Source organism: Miscanthus floridulus, chromosome 17, assembly GCF_019320115.1.
Source record: "Miscanthus floridulus cultivar M001 chromosome 17, ASM1932011v1, whole genome shotgun sequence".
NCBI classification, from domain to species: domain Eukaryota; kingdom Viridiplantae; phylum Streptophyta; class Magnoliopsida; order Poales; family Poaceae; genus Miscanthus; species Miscanthus floridulus.
The window spans coordinates 21,472,409-21,494,007 of record NC_089596.1 but is presented as its reverse complement, the minus strand read 5'-3'; the positions used below and the strand labels follow the sequence as shown (position 1 = coordinate 21,494,007).

Sequence of the window (21,599 nt, the reverse complement as noted above, 5' to 3'; positions counted from 1 at the left end):
TTCATGCCTTAACCGCGTACTATGCACGATCAAGATCGAAGTAGAACAGCCGATAAAACATGACCCATCGCTCAAAGTAAGAAATATCATGTTGTAACAAAGCAAACGACGGACTAAAAGGATATGAGGCCGATCTAGATCGATCTCGACCGGGCAGGTTGATGTTGCTGACAAAACTAATAACGATAAGAACATCAGCAAGATCGGTAACTTAATGAATCTACCCGAAGGATGCCACCCTTAGATAGAGCCGATAACTTGACCTTAATCTAATTCGAGCAGTGGAGGTCGACTGGATCGATGCAGCCGTACTTGAACTAGACAAGAGTCGATAACTAGCTTATACTAGAGTCATAGTGGAGGTCGACCGGATCAATGCAGCCGTACGAACAGAAGTATAAGCCATGACGGTACTTACAGACAAGCCAGAGGTCGGCCAGACCGATGTAGCCCTGCTCGCTGAAGAACTCACCAAGATCTACTCTGCTCCTACTCCTAAGGGTTGGCCGGAGCCAAAAAAGTAAGTAACTTGTATTTGATTGATTGTGTCCTTTACAATAGCTAGGTCCAATATTTATACCCGGAGCCTAAACATAAATCCTACTCAAGTACGACTCATTACAATCTATGGTATAACAGAAAATAGTCCTAACTTAAGATAACTTGGACCCTAATCTTTCCCTTTTTATAGAGTCCGATATGTATTTCCCGACGCCAACCATAGCTCATTATCGTTATCTGCTGACGTCATTCAAAGAGATTCTAGTGTCGCATCTGAATCAGCTGATATCGATCATAATGTAATCGATTCCTTGATCGACACAATTTTGGAAGCTTCGAGTTCCCGCGTTCTTCTTCCCAAATTTTGGTGTAAACAATAGCAAAAGATTAACTCCACATTCATGCATAAGGGACATCATCTAAGGAGGAGCATAGTAAATATACTTCTCTCTAGCGACTTAGGTCCTGCTAGTCCTAGGAGGTGGAATACAGAGGATTTATGAGGCTGTCACTCACGCAAATCTACCACTCCCAGAATATAGGGTGCCATCGCAAGCAGAGCCACATATAAGCGCCATGCTTACATGACGCTCGGCTACTTAGCCTAAGATCAAGTAAGCTAAGCGCTCTGCTATCATATGCATAAACATAAAGATAACTTCAACTACTCTAAGCGTATAACCAAAGTAAACATAACCATAAAGATAAGAATATGACATGTAAGTATTGAAGTCTCATAAGATATGAAAGTGTAGACACAATGGCTTACCTAGCCTCAAGACTAGATCCAGAACCTAGACATGAGTCCACTCGACCCTAACTCTCAAGTTACTAATCTACTACATTGGAGAGTTCTAGATCTATTCCTCCTGGTGTGTCTTGATCTCAATGGATGATCTGATCCTCAAGGGATACCTTCCTAGAGGGGATCTAGGGGTCCTTTTATAGGGGAAATGGAGTAGGGAGCAAGTAATCGCCATGTCATTGATCCACATCAATTCTTTCGCCCACCGTTGGATCAAACTGACTTAAATAAAGGGTAGAGATTAATCCTCAAAGTCCATGGAGGAATCCTGGCGCTGACTGGTGGGCCAAGGTGGGTCGGCCGACCTACATGTGGGGTCGACCGACCCCACCAAGTGCCCATCCACGTGGATTTGGTTCTTCGGCCCATGATTGATGGATTAGAGCCTAGTAGAGTTGGTTTCGTTGCAATTGGATCTGATTTCTTATGATAGTATGGCCCACTTTAACCTGTTTTCTATATAAATAATCCTGTATTCACAAAATCACCAAAACTCAAGGAAATACTTAGTATAAATCACTACTGCTATGTTGATGATTGATTTTAAGGATGAATATATGTCATATTGATAATTTATAGTTGACGTTAACTACCATCAACAAGTTCCCCGGCACTTGTCCTTTGCTTGTCCTCGAGTAAAGGTTAAGGATAAATGTAATCATGGGTATAACATCTTAAGATATCTAACTAACATAAAGGCTATTCCAAAGCATTCCTCATACAGGTGGGATATGTGGCGTTGGCTAACATATATCCTTGAGCGGTTGAAAAGTGGAACAGCTCTTGAAGCGAAGTCATCTTCCCAAATTCACATCTTAGCAACTTGGAGTTTTTTTAAAGTTTTCAAAAGAAAGACATAGTTCACTTTATACTCCTCAAATGATACTCTCAAATTGCTCAATGGTGTATGTTTCCTCACCAAGGCATAACATTATCTTGCCTTCTTTTTGTGTCTACCTATTTCTAAAAGGTTTATGTGGAGCTTTAGGCAGGGATAAATATGAAAACATACTTGCATTGCATATATTGTAAAGTCAAAACAAGGATCCAAGGAGAAAAATGTCATACTCTTAGATCAAGATGTGCATGTGTGTGGAATATTGGTGGCTAACCTAATTCTACTATGCTCCTTGAAACATATTTCTCTCTTGTTGGAATATTTTTGTGTGAACATGGGCTATCTTTCTTTTCACCTTTCTCCTTTTTTTTACTTTGGACCTCTTTGCGTCCATATAATTTTTTTATCATACTTTTGTATAGCCCATGTCTCTTTTTGCAACAAACTTTTGAGAGAAATATTATCAAGAACTTAGAGCATTTATTTTATGGAACCTAACAGGCATGTTTTTGCGCCTACTCCAGTGTAGAGTAGTGCATTTTTAGGTAGATCTAAATGGAAGGCTTGTTTTTGCGTACTCCTAGTGTAGGAGCAGCACATATATGTGGTGTGTATGTGGTTTTGATCTTAGGAGCACGATAAATTTCTCAACAAGGGTTGACTAAACTCAACACAACAACAAGCAGCATATGTAGAAGGTTTAAAACATTTGGCTTTGGTAGGAATTTCTCACCATTGAGGAGTATGTGACACTATGGTTTTATAATATTTTATCAAAAGCAAAGTCTCCAAGCACCTTGACTAGAACCGGTAGAATTTCTAAGCCAGAACTATATCACACTCTACAACAACTTAGTCAATAGGATTGTCCTAAAAATATTTTCCCACAAGCATAAGTATATGTATACGGAACAATCTTTATGCAAGCTTCTATCTCAAAAATGTTATAAACATGTCACTTTGCAAAATTTTAATTGAAATGTGGTCTTGGTTCATTTTAGATTGCATAAAAGCATGTCAAAATATCATATATGTACAATGTAGATGAGAGGAAGTATCAAACCAGTGTTTTAAAGTGAAGCATCAGTAGTGGAGGCTAGTAGCATCTTGTTCAGTTTGCATCATGGTTGCAGGTTCAGAATTTTCACTTGTGGAAATTGGTAGGTCGACCGACCCCCCACACTTCGCTCGAAGTGTGTCCTGGTCGCAAAGATAAGGTAGAGATCAAGTGCATGGGCTCTGTTGGTGGTAAAACACCAACAGAGCCAAAACTTTATTCATTTTTCTCTGGTCACAAAGATAAGGTAGAGATCAAGTGCATGGGCTCTGTTGGTGGAAAAACACCAACAAAACCAAAACTTTATTCATTTTTCTCTAGCCTTAGACACAGTGAATAAGATAAGGTTGATATTATGTGCCTTGTTCATTCTTATAACATGGTTGATAAGATCAAAAGGATGAACATAAATGTAGCATTTGAATACATGTGGTAAAAAAGAGTTGAGTTGCTTAACCTATGGAGGAGTTACCCAAATTGATATTTTATGACATAATGTATCATGTTCATCATTTTCCATAGATAAGATGTGTAACACTTTAGCTCGTGAAATCAAACAAGGGATGCTATGTATGAATTTAAGACATCTTGAGTTAGTCAGGTTGGATTAAGCATGTTGTAATTCAAACATATTTAATATTTTTTTATTTATGTGCATACCAGAGTCAAGGAAAAGCTTTTAAATAATGATCATTTACCTTAAGATGTTACCTTTGTCATTGAAGCGTGATGGCACCATAACGATTTGTGGCGGTCCTTTCATCTTCTTAAAACTTTCCTTGCTCAGCTAGCCTCGCATCTTGAGCTGTTCATAAGCATCTTGTCTCCTAGATTGTACTCCTTCTTTTTCATCCTTTTATTATGCCATCTTTTTGCTTTTTGATCTTGGCATTTTATTTGGACCATTTGCTCCATTCATTGTTTCATTTCTGCAAAAGATTAGTAGACAACACATACCTGAAGGGATGCATATGGTTTTTAAAGAAAGAGTAGTGTTGTCATAAAACTAAAGGTCATCTTATATGCTATAAAAAGTTGATTTTAACATCTTAATTAGCATAGAACATTTTATCCCATGTTTTAAATAATTTATTGTTCACCACTACTTCAAATTTCAAACAAGGTTAGGGTAAAGATGTGTAAAATTATTTTGAAGAATACCTCAAACCTTGATTTGTTTGCACGAATGATCTCAAGACTTTCCCAACAAGATATGGAAATTTTCCTGCAAGGGTTAGTCCATATGTACAACCAAATTCTATACAAGTATGTTTTGATTCAATAATCAAACCAAAGCATGCTAGTGTAGAAAAGGTAGCATGAGAGAATAAAGAGATTCATTCAAAATAGAAACACGAATATGTATGGTGAACCAAAGGAGCATGATTATTTTAGTTATTAAATTTTTATTTGTTTGTGATTTAGCATGTTGAGCATGGCATAAAGGTAGGGATAACCAAGATAAACTAGCAATATGGCATGAGATATTTTAAAGAAGTCCATCCCCCACACTTGAATTTTGCAGAATGCAAAATCAAGTTTGGATGATAGAACTCTCTTGTGAATATGATTCAATGTTGCATAATGCTTGGTTGGGGTTACCTTGTGTTTTTGTCCTTTTTCAGATGATTAGTGATAAAAATACCTAAAGGAAACTTGTCCAATTTACCTGTCGGCGAGCTCATGATTTTAGGTCCATTGAGCAGGACCTCTCCTTGCATTTAGCTTTTCTTTGTACCATCCGATCTAGGAGATGAAGATACAGACAGTTACATGTTCTTCTTCCAATCAACCTTTCTTTGATTTTCATTAATTCTTGGTTGATGAATTGGTATTCATTGGAGTTATAAACTTGAGTTCCTCCTTAATTGTATTTGTCTTCTAGTGGTGTGGCGGAGAGTTATTCTTCTTTGTTTGTTAGCAATATGCCCGCCATCTTGATGGTCGAAGAAGGAACCTTATTGGTACTTGCATGAAAGCTTCATCTCCAATGTTTTAGGGATGTCATCGTGCGACATGGTCGTTCACGGCCTTACGAGACACCATTGACAGAGACCACCATTGATTGATGATGTTTGTTGACACAAGAATGCATGCCATGATATAGTGGTATCTCGTCGTCCTGGTCCTTGCTGTCAATGTGCGAGATGGTGTCTTCAAAGATGATGAAAGAAAGCATCAAATTGACTAATACGAGGTGAGTTGCACCCTGCTTATCATTATCATCCTAGCTTGAGTCTTAGGAAAGCTCAAGATAGATTGTCTTCATTGTTGCTTGTAGTCTGTTGATTTGTTCATTCACTTCCTATGAGTGAGTGCTTTTATTGTAGATCCGTTTTATGGCACTCATCTTCTTCCTCTTCATTCCATAGCTGCAGTGGTGGTTTGCTTTGGGATTCGTAGGTTTATACCAAACCATGAACAGGCATAGCTTATATTCATTCATCCCTGCAGAATGTTAGTGGACACATACCCGGGGGAATATAACAAATTTGAAATAGGGGTTGTTGTCCATAAATTATGGGATTTTTATCTATGCTAATAAAGAGATGGTTTAGGATTACTTTAGCATAGATTTTGTTTATTATGTTTTATATAAAATTTATTTGTTTTTTGTATTCTAGCATTGTTCAAGGCAAAGATAACTTACAGCAAAAGATAAGTGAATAAACTTTGATACTCATAGTTCTTCCTTCCATAAAGAATGAGTTGGGTCTTCTTTGCGCAAAGTTATTAGAGTTCATCATATGCCTTGCTTCATCTCCGATTTGAATTTATCTCGGGACTTACCCAAATTGAATTTGAGAGTTTTCTGCAGGGGTTAGTCCAACAAAATAACCAGTATCTACTAAAGTACACTTTTGGTTCAAAACTCAACCTACTCACCACATCTAATTTGATTTAGGAAAGCATTTTAACCTAAGCACCATGCTTAATTTAAAAAGCCTTTGGAAGTAAAATTAGCACACCTCTTGGTTCAAAAATCAAACTAGACACCACGTCTAATTTATTTCAGAAAAATATTTTAAACTAAGCACCATGCTTAATTTAAAAGGTGTATGAAGATACTTCAAAACCTAAGCATACTATAGCAAACAAAGGTAGTGTGAAAGCATTACAGAGATTTACTCAAATTGAGATGAAAGAGCATGATCACTGCGAGAAATATTTTTTTTATTAAAAGATGCAAGCGACATGAATACATGCAAGAAACTAAATATGTTGTGGATTTGATATGAGAAAACTTAAGCTAAACGGAATGGATGCATGGATTTTTTTTTCAAAGTAAACATGTAGTGGAATACAAAATTTAAAAGATAATTGCTCATCAAGTTTAAAGTCCATGAGCAGGACTATCTCACCTTTCTTATTCATACTTACCATGACTCACAATGTGGGATGGAATTTGTGAGTAGTGCAGCGTCTATGTTCGTCATATGAGTTGTAATTTGAATTCTTGTGACAATGACTTTTTTCTTCAATGTACACATGGTTAGAATAATATATATGTCTATACAAACCTGTGAGATGGCAGGGTTCTAGTGTTGATGGATCTTAAACGTTGAGGCACCCAGGGTTCTTCAATCTCTCTTTCTTTTTCCTTGTCTTGTGGAGGATTGCCGGACGGTCGAAACGGCGTCTGTTGTCCTGTCTATTCCACAATATAACAGAACAGGGGTAATCCTACTAAAGCTAGTGGTATGTTAGTAATCAAAATCTTTACGCCAATTGTTTCCCTGGCAACGGCGCCAGAAATGCTTGTTGGTATTTATAAGTGCAAACTGAAAAATAAGAATTCCACAAGCGCGTAGAATACCATTGTATCATTTCACCGGGAGTATTTCAGGTATTGTTATTTATATTTTACCACAGGGAAACAATGGATAAAGATTGTTGAATACTAACAAAGGATTATCTACTAATTAACCTACCAGCATAGCTAGAGCAAGGGTAAATGTAATGATAGAAATTAAGAATAATGACACTCAAGGGATAAACCATAACAGATAAATAGATTTGACAACTTGGGAGAATAACGGGTGAGGTAGAGTCCTATGATAATCTTACTACAAAGTTATGGAAATACTATGGCATAAACTCATTATAGCAAAAGATTAACTCCACATTCATGCATAAGGGACATCATCTAAGGAGGAGCATAGTAAATATACTTCTCTATAGCGACTTAGGTCCTGCTAGTCCTACAAACAGGGAGGTGGAATACAGAGGAGTTACGAGGTTGTCACTCACGCAAATCTACCACTCCTGGAATATAGGGTGCCACCGCAGGAAGAGACACATATAAGCACCACGCTTACATGAGGCTCGGATACTTAGCCTAAGATCTAATAAGCTATGCGATCATATACATAAACATAAAGATAACTTCGACTACTCTAAGCGTATAACCAAAGTAAACATAACCATATAGATAAGAATATGACATGTAAGTATTGAAGTCTCATAAGATATGAATGTGTAGACACAATGGCTTACCTAGCCTCAAGACTAGATCCGGAACCTAGACATGAGTCCACTCGACCCAAACTCTAAAGTTGCTAATCTACTACAATGGAGAGTTTTAGATCTATTCCTCCTGGTGTATCTTGATCTCAATGGATGATCTGATCCTCAAGGGATACCTTCCTCGAGGAGGTCTGGGGGTCCTTTTATAGGGGAGATGGAGTAGGGAGCAAGTAATCGCCACGTCATCGATCCACATCAATTCTTTCGTCCACCGTTGGATCAAACCGACTTAAATAAAGGGTGGAGATTAATCCTCAAAGTCGGTGGAGAAATCCCGGCGCTGACTGGTGGGCCAAGGTGGGTCGGCCGACCTACATGTGGGGTCAGCCGACCCCACCAAGTGCCCCATCCACATGGATTTGCTTCTGCGGCCCATGATTTATGGATTAGAGCCCTATAGAGTTGGTTTCATTGCAATTGGATCTGATTTCTTGTGATAGTATGGCCCACTTTAACCTGTTTTCTGTATAAATAATCCTGTATTCACAAAATCACCAAAACTCGTGGAAATACTTAGTATAAATCACTACTCCTATGTTGATGATTGATTTTAAGGATGAATATATGTCATATTGATAATTTATAGTTGACATTAACTACTGTCAACAGTGACTTGGTATATATCAAGCTACAGCCTCATATCCAGTCATCAGTGGCTTTTCGTGATAATGGCAAGCTGTCTTTCAAGTACTATGGCCCTTTCAGAGTTCTTCAGAGGATTGGGACAGTGGCTTACCTCATTGATCTTCCACAATCAGCAAAGATACATCCGGTGCTGCATGTGTCCCAACTCAAGCGTCATGTACGACCATCCATTCAGGTTAGTTCAGACCTTGATTAAGTATGCTCTGACCCATTTCAGTCGTTGGTGCCTACAAAGGTATTGGCTGCACGACTTCTACCTCGAGGAGCTTCCATGATCAAGCAGCTGCTGATCTAGTAGGATGATCTTCGTCCTGCTATGGCTACTTGGGAAGAAGCAACAGATGTGAAGCGCCGTTATCCAAAGTCTTCAGCTTGGGAACAAGCTGAAATTCAAGGGCAGGGGAGTGTCACAAATGGCTGATGGCGTGGTCGTGAGCTATATGGGCCACGGCGCTTGGGCCTCAAGACGGTGCTAGACTTGGCAGAAGGCTGGGCCTTTGCTTTAGACTAGTCACTATAAAAGGTGTATTGCTGTAACGGATTCGTTATCGAACAGCTGTATTCTGAAACCATTTCCTCCTAAGCTTTCTTCCCCACGGGGCATGCCGCATCCTGCATCTGTTCCTCCCCAAACTGAATATTGCTGTTCTAGTAATTGCTTGCTACTCTACCTCAAATTCCTCCCATATCCCCAGTTCTAGTTCCTAGTTCGTAACAAAAGTTCTTCAGTGCAGTGTTATAGGGAAAGTTTGATAAAGGCATTAATTGATAATCTGAAAATTCAGTATGGAGAGGAGGGAGCGGCATGGGGTGTGTCAGATGGAAAGGAGAGCCGGGATTTTCAACATTTTTTGTTTCTGGATTATTTTCTATTTTTTCTTGTTATTTTGATATTCAACTATATCAAGCACATCTTCACTCCGAGGGGGTAACAGGAGCAACGCCCTAAATATAAACTCAACGTATGCGTGCATACCTTCAACCTCCATATTTGTAGTATTAGACCCATTTCAGGCCACCTTCGGTTCATTTTTCCAAAATATAAAATATTAAAAATGCAGTCTTATTTCACAGCAAACTATGCATATTATACTTGTTGTTCTGAATCATTGTTTTTTTTTTACTGAAATCAATTTGCAGCTGTGTGTTTGGAACGTGGCCGGCTGGGAGAAGAAGAAATCGAGATATATCGAACCTCCACCTAATCATTCTGGAGCTTTAGGTGGTGATACATCGGTGCAGATCCATTATGACCAAACACATATTTTAGTAGCTCATGAGGCGCAGTTGGTGATCTATGATTGGCAGCTAGAATGCTTGTGCTCAGTAAGCCGGTAACAAAATTTTCATATCAATGCATTTGCATCTACTAGCATCATTCTAGTTCTAGCAGCATGATAAAAATTTTTATGCTCCCAGTATAATGTTAACAATGCCATTTTATCAACACAGTGATATTTAACCTCCCGTTATTTGATTATGCAGTGGTTCCCAAGAAATGCACTCCCAGCTTCAGTTTCAAGTGCAGTATATTCATCTGATGGTTTGTTGGTTTCCGCCGGATTCTGTGATGGTGCAATTGGAATGTTTGAAGCGGAATCTCTGACATTACAGTGCAGGATAGCACCTTCAGCCTATATGCCATCTTCAATATCCAGGTAAGTACCTCCAATAGTTTCTGTTTTTTAGTCTGGTAATAATTCCAATTCTAGTGGCCAACATCTTGATTTTGTTGTCTACTTGCATCTTTATCCAGCGGTGGTGGAACGGTTTATCCCACGGTTGTCGCTGCGAATCCCTGGAAGCCAAACCAAATTGCAGTGGGCATGAGTGATGGTGCAGTTCATGTGCTGGAGCCGATGGATACAGATGTACAAGTGGAGAGCAATGCCTCCTCAGAACAACATCCGCCCGGTGATATCATCTGCAGCAGTGGTGACAGCCAACCGAGTGTCTAATCAGCCAATGTGGCAGGTGACCTACCTTGTATGTCAGTACTTGTTTAGCCTACGATGACACATTCAGTTAAACATTCAGCTTGGCTGCCAGATATCTATTCACTTAAATAGGACTGATTTTTTATGCACCCATCCAGTTGTGTGTACACCATTTGTCTCTAGATCTCCTCGAGATCTATATATCTGAGACTAGTGTTCTCAAGTCATTGAGGGCTTACTTATTTGTAATAAATATGCGCGTTGCAGTGGGTGAAACATTTCCCTCCGTCTCTCTTCATCTTTATTCAAAGAACACATAATTGGATGGTGGACAATGTATTCTCTTATTATTTATATATACAAAGACATTTGGGGGACAATGCTGGGTATCAGACTACCTAATCTATTCTCTTATTTAGATATATGCAAAGACCTTGGTTGAATTACAATCAGATTACTTGGTGATGATGTGAGATTTTGACATGCATTGTTAAAAACTCGTTCCAAGTGGGGGAAATTGTCCTTGGATAAAATAGTATGGAGCATATATATGGGAATTAGATTACATATGCTGCTTTATTAAACATTTTATTTGAAAAGCATTCGATCAAGTAAAAGAAGTCACAAAGGGAAATGAGAATGGCAAAATCTTTTTGTTATTTAGTCCTCTAGACGCACTATCGTCCTTCATGAGTAGTTATCAAACTTCATAATTTGTAACAACGATCCTGTTGATCTTTATATACTTATTAGATGGCATATCTTCAAGCTAAATTCAAAATAATTGTATTCAAGCTAATTTGAAGCCCCACCAATCTACAGTAGGGCCTCTACCCATGACCCACCTCAACGACCAAAAGAGCTCAGGCAACCTCATACCATAAAGTGTTAAATGCAGGGTAGGCCTTTGAACTTGTTTGGGGGTGACACTTAGGTCCACAGGCTCTCAAAATATATTTCCATCACCCCACTACTAGAATCAACCATTTTCTCTAGGGTTGACACCCTACGGAAATGCTAAGAAAATGGTAGGGAAACACTTTCCCTAGGCATGCATATCCACGTGGAAAGCTTCTTTCACTACTACAGTAAACTTAACGGAGGTGGGCCTTTTCGATTTTCGGAGGCGGGCAAATCAGCCGCCTCCGTCGAAAGGTCACGGTTAATCCGTGAGTACGGAGGCAGTTGCTTTACCCGCCTCGGTAAATGTATTAATCGAGGTGAGCGCCTTGCATATTAACCGAGGTGGGCACCCTTAACCGCCCGCCTTCGTTAACCGATTTTTCAGACACCCGCCTCTGTTAAACTATTAACGGAGGCGGTTCTTATTACTTGCCCTCCTCCGTTAATGATTTTTCAGATTAAAAAATTTACTTTTTCAAATTCGTATTTGAATTTGAATTCTATTTTTGCAAATTTAAACACAGAGAAAGCAGAAAATACGCATACAGAGGACAAACATATAAACATATATTACATTTATTCATGTGTCGTCCTTATCATACCACGAACCAACATTAAGTTATTACATTACAAGAATGTCTTCCTTATCGTACCACAAACATATATCACATTCATACATGTGAAACTAAGATCACTGCTTATTTACCGGCCCTGATCCAAAGATACCAGGCACCATGTAATCTGGGACGCGTAGGTGGGAGCTCCAGTTTCTGAGCTTCATGTACTCCTCCGCAGTCGCTAACTCACTCTCCTCGTTGAAGAACGGTCGGCCAACATGCATGCAGGAGTCCATGACAAATTTACATATGTCCTCTACTATTCGAGTGATGTTCCTATGGTCGACATTTTTCTTCTCCCACAGTCTTTGTGCTTTCTTGAGCTGCCGCCAACTGTGGCTAAATTTGTCACACCGTCTGAGGTACTAGCAGACGTAGTATCCACATAATACTGTTCCAGGAGGTTGTTTGGCATACTGCACGATATATATATAATACACAATCATTAGAACATATATAGAGAGCATGCACGATATAGTAGCACATACGACTTTTGATACGTATCGGGAATTGTCGCCTAAGTTTCAGTGTTGTGCCATTCTTCTTCTTCTTCTTCTTCTTCTTCTTCTTCTTCTTCTTCTTCTTCTTCTCCTCAGATCTCAGATCGAGGCACTCGGGATCTTGCACGTACTTCTTGTAAGCGTTGTACGAAAAACACTAGTGTGAACGACAAATTTAACACGTATGTTAAGTGTAAAAGAATTAGTACCGTCACTTACTATCGCAATGCGCTTTCAAACTCCTTGTACCCTTCTTTGTTTGAATCCCGCAAAGGGTCGAACACAATGGCCTTTCCATCCTGAGGATAGATCATAAATGCAATCCAGTGGCCCATGATGCCCCCACTGCATCATTCAAACAATACAGATTTCAAATTTTTAAATATGAAAAGTGGTGATCCCAGTAGCTACGTATATGTTCCAAGTATCTTTTTGACTTGCCCGGTGGGCGGCAAGGATACACCCATTTCTCCCGAGCTTCTTCATGTCTCTGTACATGTACATTGTCACGTTATACTTCAATTCGTTGCGCAGTTCTGCCAAGGCTTGCTCTCTCTCTCTCTTGCGGGTTCAACTTAATCGACTTTTCATGATTGTCCGGTATATCATAACCTGCGATGACCCTCTGGGTAAGATGCATCGGAGAGAGGCAAATAATATTTTTGTCCATTTCCTTGCATACATAGGACTGCATCCTGCAAGTACAAGTCGTCATGGCATTATTAGTTTCATCCACGCGACAATCGGCATTCCTCTTGTATCGACTCACGCCGCAGTGCGGACAGCTCTCCAAGTTCTCATACTGGCCCCAATATAGGATACAATGGTTAGGGTAGGCATGGAACTTTTTAAGCTTTAGCGCCACTGGCCGGATCAGCTTCTTCGCCCGATAGGTATTGGCGGGCACCTTGTTATCCTCTGGGTATGTGGAAGCAAGGATACGTAACAGCTCGTTGAAGCTAGTGTCGGACCAGCCATGGTGAGCCTTCGGCATCAGCATCTGGATGTTAAAACGCAACGCCGTCCACTGCTTCAGACAGTCCTTATAGAGGGGATCAATTGCCGCCTGCTTCATCTCTCTAAAATTCTCTAGCCACCTCAGACTCCCAAACAGAATGTCGTCGTGATCGAGGCAGTTAGCTATTTCTTCAAAAAGCTCTGCATCATCGGGCTCCGTCACAACAGCCTGCTCACCATCTCCATCGCCACCCCCACCGCCGTCGTTGGCCATGTTTTCGAGTAAGTCATCATCATGATGTAATCACGATCAGCATTGTCGCCAGCAGCAGTGTCGTGCCCGCCGGCTGCTGATGATGATGAGGAGGGTTGTTGTCCTCTGTCATGTTCTGCAGTCACCGCCCACTACACCATGACATACATTTGCCTACAGTTATCTGTTGGCAAATGGTCGGTTTCAACTACACATTATGGGTTGGTAATTGTACAACCTTTTAAAGTCACGTAAAGTGTCGGTAATGAGGTTGTATGGCTACAGATTAACTGTCGGCATTTCTCTCGGGACAATCAAACTATCGGCAAATGTTTTTAAACAAATAAAGTGCCGGTAGGCTAAACAAGCCAACTATGTAAGTGTCGGCGAAAGTGTATACGGTCTTGTCCAAATTATACTTCGGCTCTAGATTCTTTTCATGAAAGATGCACAGGCGGGAATAAGAAAGCTTTTTACAGCAAAATCTGTAGGCCGCGCAAAGTGAAACCCAATCCAACCCCTCGTGCATATCCAGCCTCGCACATATCCAGCTTGCCGCACCATGACCCGCGCCAGCGCCCACCGCCGCCGTCTCCATCTCCCATGCTAGGGTTCGCCGCCGCCGCCTCCCACTCCAGCGCTCGCCGCCGCGTCGCCTCCCACCCCAGTGCCCGCCGCAGCCTGCGAGAACCCTAACCATGCCAGGCCCTACCGGCCACCCCCACGCCAACCCCTACCATGATGGTGAAGAAAGCTGCGGTCGTGGGTCGCCCGCCGAGGAGGGGCGCATGGATCCGCCGACTACAGCTACATCTCCGAGAAAGGGCGCATGGATCTAGCCTCCCGGTCCCATCGACTTTCGCGTTTGAACGCGGTTGACCACCTCCCCAACACCCCATCCTCTCAGTCGATTCGGTCAGCATCTCTTCCACTTCTCTCGATCTCCATTTTCCATCCATCGATCTACTGTCTTCTTAATCACGATTTTGTTTTTACACGTGTGTAGTTGTGTGGTGCTTGAGGGGCGATGATTAGGAGGGTGGGGCTCTGTTGATGCGGGACCCACAGGATACCCCACAAGGAAGAGAGGAGATCTAGTCTAACTAGGATTCTTTCCATGTAATCTTAGTACTAGTATTATTCTGTAATCCTACTAGGAACTCTCATTGTAAACCGACTAGGACTCTGGCCTCCTGACTATATAAAGGAGGGCGGAGTTCCTAGAGAAGGGCAGAGATAACACAACACTTTACAATCAATCCGACGCAAGGGCTAACGCTGACTGGACGTAGGTCTATTACTCGATCACGATCGAGGACTCGAACCAGGATAAATCGACTGTCTCTTCTGTTTACCATCGAGTTCTGCATATGCTGAAGCCCGAACAAACTACCCTGGAGAAGGGGCAGAGATAACACAACACTTTACAATCAATCCAACGCAAGGGCTGACGCCGACTGGACGTAGGGCTATTACTCGATCACGATCGAGGGTCCGAACCAGGATAAATCGACTGTCTCTTGCATTTACCGTCGAGTTCTGCATATGCTGAAGCCCGAACAAACTGCCCCGGGTACCCCCGTGGTAGGCTATCAGTGGTGAAACATCGATAGCTGGCGCGTCAGGTAGGGGCTTTCGGTGAATTTGCATCCGAGAGCTCGACGGACCTCGTCAACATGATCTTCTCGACGGGATCAACCTTCATCTTCGGTTCATGGATCTGCGAGGCGGACGACAACGTCAAGCTTCAAGGCCGTCTCCTCAAAGCTCATGATATCTGATCCAACTTAGATTTCATGGATTTGCGCATCCGACTCGAACTCAGGCTCCGCATCTGAGACAGAATCTTTACTGAGTTCTTTCGAGAAACCGAGTTCTTTTCCGACAGAGCTCCGGAACGCAGCCTCAGCCTATCAAGAAAACAACTCAAAATACACTCAGAGGCTTTTCAAGAAGCCGGGTCCTTTTCTGTTCAGACTCCACGACATGGCAAAATCTTATCAGGCATGGCCCAAAGGATCCCTCGATCTGGTGCTTAGAATGCCACTAAGAGGAGCTCAAGAAGGTCTCGTACTGACTATAACACCTCAAGACTGCATCGTCCACTGGCCAGGTTCTGTTCTAGAGGACAACGGTACCCAACTAGTCGGCACGACGACGACGGCAATTCTACCCTACCAAGGAGACTCGATCTATGACCTTGAAGCCTCTACTAAAGTCATCAACAACTCTGATAGTGTGTAAACCAACACCGATAACAGAACAGCTCACACACGAGAAGTATTCATGGTTCGCCGTCCTCGATCACCATTAGTCCCCCCAGAAGCACCCGACATCAGGTCATCGGATGAATCTGAGTCCAACATATCACCCTTTATCCAAGGGCACGATGGTGAGACCGAGAATCAGAAACAAGCCAGAGAAAGAAGAAACAAATTGAAACAAGGACGCCAATGCCATGCTAGGCAGCGCAAGGAAGCTTGGATCAAATATGAGTCAGATCTGGCTGAGTACGATAGAAGAAAATCAAAACAAGAAGCCGAAGAAAGACGCGCGGCGAATACACCCTACAATAGGATCTGAGAAGCACTAGAAGAACTCGGAGCGACATCACTTCCCGGTGAAAAATAGGAACAACTCTGGGACCTCCTCCGGTCAGCAGCCCTAAGGACGCACGATGAAAGAACCCGTTCAAGACTACCTGCCAGGTCAACATCTCATAGGAAGGAAGATCAAAATCAAAGGAAGTCAACTTTCGAGAGACTTGGCCCAAGCAGAAGTCACAATAGAGAAAGTAGAAGGGACCATAGTCAAAACTATCGAATCGAACAACCAAGAAAGATCATAAGCAAAGTACCTGTTCAGACAGCCCCGCAGAACTACTCTCACCAAAACAACAGTTGGCCAGAAGAAGGAGCTGAATCAGAATACACAGAAGCTGGAATGCACGATAGATTCCCCTATTTTGCAAACAGACTTGCTTCAATACGACTATCTCACAAGTTCAAGCCGTCCAACCACTCTAAATATGATGGCAAGACCAAATCAAGGCAGTGGCTCAGGATTTACTCGCAGTCGATTGAACTAGCCAGAGGAGACGATGACATCAAGACCTTGTTCTTTCCCATGGCCCTAGAAACCATGCCCCTCTAATGGTTCGACAAATTAAATCCAGGGTCAATCAGAAATTGGGAGGACTTGCAAAGAGTTTTCTGTGAAAATTTTGCGGGTATCATTACGCACCCTATCACCCACGCAGAATTAAAAGGACTCAAGCAGAAAGGGGGCGAAAGTCTTAGAGATTACTATCGACGATTTGGCGAACTACGTGCTCAAGTACATGACATCACCGAACGAGAAGTAATCGAAGCTTTCTCTCACGGAATCATGGCTAGGTGGCAATTTCAGGACTTCTGCAAAGAAAATCCGAGAAACAATAAAGAATTCAGACGCACAATAGAAAAGATGATTACTGCAGAGGAGAAGACACAAGAGAGGTTCTCGGATAGAAACAACCGAGACAACCCGAACAAGCAAAATCATCGAAACATCGACAGCTGGCGCGTACAAGTTGATAACTGAAGATGGAAAAGAAGTCAACAATACATGGCACATCAGCCAACTAAGAAGATTCTACGCATGAAAACAACTCAAGGAAGAATATATATACAAGCCACAGGAGATCAACGTTCATGATCAATAAAGATAGTGTTCCTCGACAACATATGTCTTATTATGGCTTTCCCACAGTTGTTTTCACTGAGCATACCGGCCGAGAGCAAAAGAGCTAAAAAGATGCTTGAGCCCGCCGATGAGGGTAGCTAATAAGCTAACACCCGAACCAAAAAGCAAAATGGCTAAAATTATGCCTAAGCATACCGGCCGAGAGCAAAAGAGCTGAAAAGATGCTTGAGCCCACCGATGAGGGTAGCTAATAAGCTAACACCCGAACCAAAAAAGAAAAATGGCTGAAATTATGCCTGAGCATACTGGCCGAGAGCAAAAAAGCTGAAAAGATGCTTGAGCCCGCCGATGAGGGTAGCTAATAAGCTAACACCCGAACCAAAAAGCAAAATGGCTGAAATTATGCCTGAGCATACCGGCCGAGAGCAAAAGAGCTGAAAAGATGCTTGAGCCCGCCGATGTGGGTAGCTAATAAGCTAACACCCGAACCAAAAAGCAAAATGGCTAAAATTATGCCTGAGCATACCGACCGAGAGCAAAAGAGCTGAAAAGATGCTTGAGCCTGCCGATGAGGGTAGCTAATAAGCTAACACCCGAACCAAAAAGCAAAATGGCTGAAACAAGCTAGTTGTCTGACTACTCGTCACAGTTTCTGACTACTTTGGCTGCGGTGACCAACTACTCGACAGCTCATGTCCAAATACTCGCAAGCTGATGCTCGGGGGCTACAACCACTGGGGTCTCCTGAGCGCAAAATGTTAAGATCGCGCGCTGATTCTACCACGCGGCCGTCAATCAAGCTAAGTCATGGTTTAATATTTTTTTCAAATATTCTTTAATCATCATATATCTCTGGATATTATCCATATGCCTCCACAGCTCTACTACAGTTGATTTACCTGGGTTGCTGAGGCCTTAATCCGTGAAGCCTACTCGCCGAAAAGGGAACCATTTTTTGGACCATGTCATCAAATAAGGAGCTCGCCCATCGCTGGCTGCCTTACTTGGCCACTACTTCGTTGGGTGAGACACACGCCCCGCACTGTCTTACTCGGTTGCTGCTCTACAAGTCGTCAGGACGTCCGACTACTCGGCCGCGGTGATCAACTACTCGGTTGGGGTGATCAACTACTCGACAGCTAAGGTCGATCTTGTTGCGGTGATTTGGAAATTCTAAGGTGGGGGTGATACGGGGTCTCCGGTGAGGGGAGTGCCCACCCGAAGCCTTTTGATGGATTATCTAGGTTGCCTTACTTGGATCGGATCATGGTCGAACGAGAAGATTTTGCGTCAGCAAGATGAGCACGAATATGAGGATGCACGTGCATATTTATATGTACTTTCATTACTCAAGCGAAACAAAGGAAGAGGCATGACATATAGCAGCATGCAAGAAGACATCAAGCACGCAAGCTAATTATGGGAAGTACTCGGTGGCGCAACTGTGTTGACTTGCAATGGTATATGGATAGCCTACTGCAGTTCGCGGGTTACTTGGATACACCCTTGAGAATGTCTACAAGATCCTACATATCCTTAGAAGAGGTTTTCAGTTCTTTGAACAACTCAGATTCAAGACCCTCCAACTTTTTGTTCCAAATAGCAAGAGGCTCGGGGGCTACACTCAGTGAGTGCACTTTTTTCTTCGAAAAAGCGCACGTCACCAAGAAGACTTCTTCAAGACAGACCACTTCAAGGCTTCATGACAAAAAGAACCCGGACCGAGCTATATCCGAGTTCTTTTTTATAAAGAACCTGGGTATATGCTCAGGAGCCCTTCGACGAAGAATTAGAGCAATTTCAAGACAAGACCCTCCAGCTCCTTGTTCCAAATAGCAAGAGGCTCGGGGGCTACACCAAGATGGGAGTATTTTTTCTTCAAAAAAGCACACACCACTCGAAGATCCCAAGAAGCGCTACATGGTTTCACTCAAGAAAGCACTCGGACGACGCTTGTTCCTACTCGGCAAGACCTGAAGGAACAAGACGAAGCTTCCAGAGCTCAACCATGAAGTGCTCGGGGGCTTGTCGATGCGGGACCCACGGGATACCCCACAAGGAAGAGAGGAGATCTAGTCTAACTAGGATTCTTTCCATGTAATCTTAGTAGTAGTATTATTCTGTAATCCTACTAGGAACTCTCATTGTAAACCGATTAGGACTCTGGCCTCCTGACTATATAAAGGAGGGCGGAGTTCCTGGAGAAGGGGCAGAGATAACACAACACTTTACAACCAATCCAATGCAAGGGCTAACGCCGACTGGACGTAGGGCTATTACTCGATCACGATCGAGGGTCCGAACCAAGATAAATCAACTGTCTCTTGTGTTTACCGTCGAGTTCTGCATACGCTGAAGCCCGAACAACTGCCTCAGGTACCCCCGTGGCAGGCTATCGGTGGTGAAACATCGACAGGCTCACCACAGCAGCGGCGGCGCTCCTCGTCCTCTCCATGCTATTGGAAAGGAGAGACACTGCCACTCGATTTATGCTCCAAGAAGGAGGCCACTCTGGTCCTGACGCTGCCTCCGCCAACTACAAAATCTGGTCGGCGACAAGCATTGCAGAGTGCCGTAGAGAAGTGGTTCGTACTCCTCCCGTTCATGATGCTACCCTGCTGTCTGTAGCGTTCTTATTTTCTTGCAATTGAAGGATATAAGCAGAGGGAATTGAAGAATTAGTTTGCTCTATTGGACATGCTTTTGTTGTTAATCCAATTGGATTGACTTCTCTGCCTTGCTCATGCCTGGACACACTGGAAAGGAGGTAGGAAGTCAGACGCCAGTTTTAGCAGTGATGTGGCCACAATCATTGCCATGGAAAACAGCAAGAACACGGAGATCCCATTCAAAGAAAATAGAGAAAGAAGGTTAGATTCCATTCTTTTTAATTTATGTTTTCATTTGTATCTAATTATTAACTGATTTCTACTTCAATTTGTATCTAAGATTTTATATGTAGGCAACAGCCAGAGCTGCTGGCAAGCGGCCGGCGGCCAACAAACGCCGTCAGGCCATCTTCCCTCTTTCAGACAATGAAGCAGAGGATGCGGACATCTTCCGGCTCATCCCCCAAAAGAGGAGAAGACAAATGGAGTCGACAGAGCAGGGTGGCTCCTCTGTGCCAGCAGTGATCGCATCGCCGACCACTGCAACACAGATGACAAGCGGAGGAAGTGTCGAGCACCAAACCCCGGCGCCAGTACCGGTCATGGAAAAAGACCCAGTGGAATCCGCCGAGCATGTGGAGCAGGCGTGATCGAAGAGACGCTCCTTCGCCACGTCATTCCGTGCTTCCAAGCTGTAAGTATTCGCAACTTTTGATGTAAGCTTATAATTTGTAGTGAATACTATTGTCTTCTGAACTTTTCTCTGGTATATCAGGTTGGCATCCACCGAAAATCCTGACCAGCTAGCCGGGTGTGGCACAGCTTCGCCAGTACCGGCGAAAAGAACTGCTCAGCAGCCGGTTGTGGAGGAACCTGTAGAAGAAATTCCGCCGGAACCTCAGCAGACGAGCGGCCAGACGACAGTCCTCGAGCAGCTGGTCGAGAAGACAGCCGAGCAAAGTACAAGTGCTCCGAGCACTAACCCTGCTGAAGCATATACCTTGGCGCCAAGGGAACCAGAACAAGTCGAGGAGCAGCAACCGGAGTTGGCCCAGACCACGCCTACCGATGCTACGGCTCGTGGGAAAGCCATAGTGGTCGCGGAGACTACGGACTCCAGACCAGCACCGCCCCTTGAACAAGAGGCTAAAGAGGACGAAGTAGAAGAGATCCTAGGCCACCCCCTGGACAAGCGACAACATGTATATGTGTCGCGCTGGCGGAACGACGAGTGGGTTATGCATGAAGAAATCCTAGAGGTCGAAGAGACCCTAAAAGTTGAACGAGCGGCGAAGCATCTGGTGACAGAAGTCCAGGTATGTTTGGCTTGACCACTTGACCCTGTTACGTAGTCGAACTGTCTGACTTAGCTTGTTTATATGCAGGACTTGATGAAGACCGCAAAGTACCGAAAGAGGTGCTTCGACCAAATTGAGGGAATCACGGCGAACAATGGAGAACTGGCGGCCAAGGTGGACCGCTTGCGCTGCCAACTTGAAGCCACCGACCAGGAGAGGACAGAGCGAGAGGCGCAAAACCAGGACCTGGTCGGCCAGCTCAATAACAAAGAGCGGGGAAAACAAGTAAGTTGTCATTTTATCACAGCAAGTGTATGACACGTGTTGTTGCATTGCTGGTAGTGACAGCTGTAATGCAGGCTTAGAAGCTGAAGTAACCCGCCTCCAAGAGGAGAATAGCCGCGCGACCGCAGAGTGTGGTCGCCTGAAGGAGGACAACGAGAAACTAGCACGCAACCAGACTCGTCT

The 21,599-nt window shown here is 43.1% G+C and overlaps 1 pseudogene; it reads left to right on the top strand.

The window, feature by feature from the left end:
- Positions 1–10,783, top strand: part of LOC136515389 (disease resistance protein Pik-2-like) — a 76,984-nt pseudogene extending 66,201 nt beyond the window's left edge.
- Positions 10,784–21,599: the final 10,816 nt, after the last annotated feature.